The sequence below is a fragment of the Hordeum vulgare genome, chromosome 6H (genome assembly GCF_904849725.1).
Source record: "Hordeum vulgare subsp. vulgare chromosome 6H, MorexV3_pseudomolecules_assembly, whole genome shotgun sequence".
In the NCBI taxonomy this organism is placed as follows: domain Eukaryota; kingdom Viridiplantae; phylum Streptophyta; class Magnoliopsida; order Poales; family Poaceae; genus Hordeum; species Hordeum vulgare.
Window position 1 is genome coordinate 46510321 of NC_058523.1, and position 5466 is coordinate 46515786.

Genomic DNA, 5466 nt, shown 5'->3' on the forward strand with positions numbered 1-5466 from the left:
AAGTGATTTGCTTCATTGTGGCTGTAGTGGGCCTCTTTTTTTATTAGGCTGCAGAAGATTATAATGTTGTGCATGCAAACCCATTTTGACCATAAAATGATGGCGGCAAAAGATAGACAAAACTAAGCATGAAATAAAGGAAAAGATAAATTAAGCCAAAGTAAAATGTTCACGCAATTTCTCATTTTTCTTTTGAGATGAGGGGTACTCCGAACAGTAGTAAGTAGAAAACCACGAGAGTAAATTTTGTTCATAGAAACAAAACATTGTGAGAAAAACATCTCAATTCTTGTGTCTATTTATTCACCTGATGATATACTTACTAAGAATATTCGGAGCCTACCTCTGGAGCACCGGTCTAATACCTATAATACTGTGGAAAATAAAGATTTTGACATTACGACAACAATCGACTGTAATAATGGCAGGTTAACGGAAAAAGGAATGTTGGAAATTGTATCATTGTGTTTACAATAAGCCAACATACTGAATTGTCATTGTAGCTCTAAGATGAACATACATGATCTGAGCTTCAGAATCATGTTGAATATAATGTTTAATATTGCAACTGATAAGCCATGTACAAATGCTTTTGGGCATCCTAAAGAAATGCAGTCAAATTTACTGGTATAAATCCGGTGTAAAATTTATATTTAGATTACACATTTGCAGAAAATCATGCCAAGTGCAGCAGGTACTACCCTCTCGTAAGTAGATAAGAATCAAGGGTTGCATACAAAGGATCATGGATTGTAAGTAGAGAAAAAAAAAGATGGGCGTTGTGGGAGGGTGCATAAGAAAAAGTTGATAGATGAATGCACATAAGAAAAAAAGATGAAAGAACCCCGTGTGTAAACTTCTATTTTTATTTCGCGAAGGCATAACAAAAGCTCCAAAAAAAATAAAATCTTCAATTATCTAGACAGAACAATAAATCTAGCAAGTGCAATATTCTAAATTATCAACTAAATCATTATTGACCGACTATTCTTGTTCAGTGAACATAACATGAAACATTTAGACAATACAATTATTCTTGTCAACCATTCTTGTTTAATGGAGACATTCCGCAAAGGCACATGATTTTAGTTTTGCAGTCATACATAAAATCATACCGATCACCAAATACAGTTGAAGAGAGATAACAAAATAATTATGGGGGACTCGCAGATGTTGCAGGCAGTTTGATGACTATGTAGCATATCTATCCGAGCTTGTGATCTAGGAGAGTTTCCAATGTTGTATAGAGGTGTGTAGATGTCAAGAACCACAATCTTGAGGTCATGGTATTGCCTTGACAGTATGTTGATAGCAATGTTTAACTTTTCGTTATATATCTGAGAGCCGAGATTGAGCCCAGAGACACACCGCTCCTCGCATGGACAAACACTGTGATCGCAAGTGGAAAACAACCAAATGGTGGCAAGGAAAACACGCCGATGCGCCTTGATCCCATGCCATGAAATTGCCACAATCAGTACAAGGTACAAATATTGAAATTATCATAATATATGGATGCTTCAAGTAATAATAAGGAAGACAACCTCTAATACCATCACAAAAAAGAATGTTGCTTACCGTGACGGTGTCGCTAACGATGTTGACCATCAGATCCAAAAATTGGTCAATAGTCAATGCCTTGAAGAGCAAGGAATTGACGTAGTAGTTCGGGCCAAAATCATTTGAACCAACACTGATAATGTAGAGTGCGCCAGAGATGATTGAATGAGACTGACTGTTACCGGTCACCACTGCTAGCTTAGATTTGTACTCTCTGGAATATTCCAATTGTTGGGATAGCGGGATCACTTTCAACTTCAGATTTACCCCGGATATATTAGCCCAAAGCATGTATAGTTGGGATAGAGAGAATAATTTTCATCGTATGATTTTTAATTCCGTTGATTGACCAATATTTTTGTCAGGAAAAATAAGATGAAGAGGACACTGATAGTTGATACTTACAAACTCAATTGCCGCGGGATCATAATAGCCCGATCGAGCTGATGCAAAGTTGGGTTCGGTCATTAGGTTCTGCCTGATGCACGCATGCTGAGATATGCGGGGAGAGAGAGCAAGTAAACCCCGCCTTTTCACCTGCAAAGGCTGCAATCACAAAATTTCCAATGTAACTAAAAGTTATAGATCTAACAAGACGGAGAGCATGATACAGAATAGAATCTAACCTATGATATTGCTAAGAACTTTTGCATTTCCAATCCTCCCTGTAGCAACATGATTTTTGAATGTCCCTACTGAGAAGGAAGTTGGCGTTAGCGACAGTGAGGAAGCAGTCATTGTTGTCCACACCAACCAAGTCAGCAAACACAAAGACCACCGGCACCAGTGGTCGTGACTCGCCGCCATGTGTTGTTCGTCCTGTCAGAAAGAAGATAGTCAGAAGTAGCAAGCAACTCAACATCATTAGACCCGAATGATGTGACAATCACTTGGGATTATGTGACAATCTACTCTGATAGATGGAACGATGCATGTGTGTTACATAGAGCTCTGCTTTGCAATCACAATGCAGAGTTTGGATTGAAACCCATACCTGCAACCATGCGGACAAGCTGGACAATGGCATCCAACTTAATCTAAGTTTCCTATTGACAATACTACATTTTTTTTCCGAGAAAGTATTGATCATGTTTGTACCTGTATGGCAACCAGGGTACAGACTACAGAGTGATTTTTTGTTCTTGTCAGATTGACTGAAACTACAAAATTGGATTGCGTTGCTGCTAGTGTTAGTTGATTATCAAGGGAACCAAATCTGTGCTCCTCGTAGACATTTGACAAAAAGTAGATGTGGACTGAGGAAAACATCAGCTCCGAGGAGGATGAATACTACTTGCAACAAATGAGAACTAAGCCAGCGGAACCGAGTTCCAATCCGTCGACCTAGAAGGCGTGCATCAATTTGGAGGAAAAAAGAACAGCACTAACCTAAGCAGAAACCATTGCTTCTTCTCAGGCGAATCGCCCGCGTCGGCTGGATCGGCCGGCCGCCGATTCACCCGCATCTTGCGCGTCTGTTGAATCATCAACTAGAGCGCGTCGGATTGGATCACCTCGCGCGCCCTAATCGATCTAGGAAGATAGGATTCACCACCGCCTGGCTAGGTGCAGAACGAGCGAGGGAAGGGGAGGGCCGGAGGGGCGAGGCTGCGTGATGTTCCTTGCGGCGGCACTGTCGGGGGGCTGTTTCTCCCAGGGCCTGTGGGAAACGAGGCAACGCGAGAGGGCAGAGTGAGGCTAAAACAAATGGGCTTTACGTGGTAGAGGGCCCAATCAACCACATGGCTCAGATTTTTCTTCCGGAGTAGCCTCCCTTTAGGACGATTGGCCCAGTTCGCGACCAAAAATTGATCGACGGATAGAATTCTTCAAAATACAATATTTGACGGCCGAAATTGCTGATGGCCTGAGAGGACTCGGTTTATGTGCAGTTTTACGGTCCTAAATGATTCGGTACCATGATATGATACTCAACCCTTTCTTTCTTCATTTAATTTTATGTCACCTCATCAAAATTGCTTAGTTGGCATGCATGATACTACCTATGATACTCCCATTACGGGCAGCCTAAGTTACTCCCACTATGACCGGCCTTATGAAGGTGAATTGTGAAGAAAGAGCAGCGTGCATGAGGAGAGGACAGATAATTACTTCGTGCAAGTTCCCATGTACTATTTCCTTCAATTAATTCATTCCTTGGAGTAGCATGTTCCTTTCTTCTATTGAATCTAGTACTTTCTTCGTTTCAGTTTACTAGTAAGCTTGCACGTACAATGCACGTCTTGATTCAGACGATAAGTACATTCTTTTGCAAAATATTTCTGAGAGGATTAAGTTATTTGAATTGCACTTTGACCATTTATACAAAAATGAAGAGATGGTTTGAACAGTTGGCAAAAAGGGATCTTCAGACACCAAACAAGGTTTCTGAGTCGACCAAAACAAAATCCACAAACTAAGATAACATCATTCATTAGCTGCCATAAACATCTCATCACTTCTCCTCATTCTCCCGTCGACAATCTTCTTCATCCGAGCTCCCAACTGATGCTGGTTTGACATCTCCACACGAAGCTTACCATATACATGCGCATCTCACCGCCGCCACGAGTGATGGGCATGTAATCGCCTTGGCCCCCTAGATGGACATAGCAAGCTCCTCTATTAGAATCGCATAACCGGTCTTGGAGCAAGGGAGGCGTAAATACGGAGAAAAAGGAACATATCATACTTGTGAGCACATCTTGGGAAGATGTTGCTTCTACCTAGACCTTGTATCTTGACCCTGCAGTGACATGTTCTTGCGGCGGTGGTCCAAGAAAATTCAAATTGTCATAACAAGCTTCTTCAGGATGCCCACAACCACCATTTACAATATAAACATCAATAAATAACAAAAGAAATCTGAACGTATTATCTCACGTAGCATTTTAACGAATCATTATTTCACAATAGATGTGTACAAGCAATGCATGTATCAATTAATTCACAATAAAGAAGTGTACATTAAAAATAAACCCCCCCTCCGTCCTGTAATTTTTTTTCAAGCTAACATAGCCTGTAAAAACGCCTTATATTATGGGACGGAGTGAGTAATTCTTATGAATATTGCAAGCTAATCCCTTATCCAAATGCGTAGCTCAAGGCCATGAAAACTGCAAATTGGAGGACCAAAAACATTGCCACCAATCATGCATTTGGAAGCCAACCATGCTTTACACAAACATGAAATAAAAAGATGAACTTTGCACAAAGCATGAATACAAGTATCCTACACGACATATATGTAGTTTCACATGATTTCGGCTATGCCAATTGGAGATTTAGAGGTACCAAAAGATTCTATAAGAGTGACAAACTTGTGATCAACATAAAAGGTGAGGCAACAGGAAAACAAACAAGATGATCAAAATTCATAACACGTAGGAACTTTTATCTCATGAAATGGATCTACAATGAAGATAGTGTCCCATAATTTTCTATCATTCGAAGAGGAATTCTAAAAGAGAACAATGCAAATAATATTGGATCCAGGTCATTGCAGATGGTGTTTGAAATCATAAACATGAAAGGTCGAAGTACTAAGTCAGCTTGTGCTCAGTTCAGTCACCACAATCTACTTTATCTTCGTGGTGAGTTACATGATTATCTACTTATCTCCTAGTAAAAAAAATTCTCAGCAAGCCTGAATATTGAACAGATTTTAGGCCAATTACTTGCTCCAAACTGCCATAGGAAAAGCCAACAAATAAAAACATACGAGAAGAGTGGTCAACATACAACACCTGCTGACAGCTTTTCAATTTTTTAAAGTGTCTCTTTGAGCCTAAAACTATTATTCTTAAGACAACAATATTGACTAATTAATCTTTGCAGTAAGCTTTTCACCAGTGACGTGTTATGTGTATTACTAAGAAATAGTAAATATGATAGTAATAAAACTAA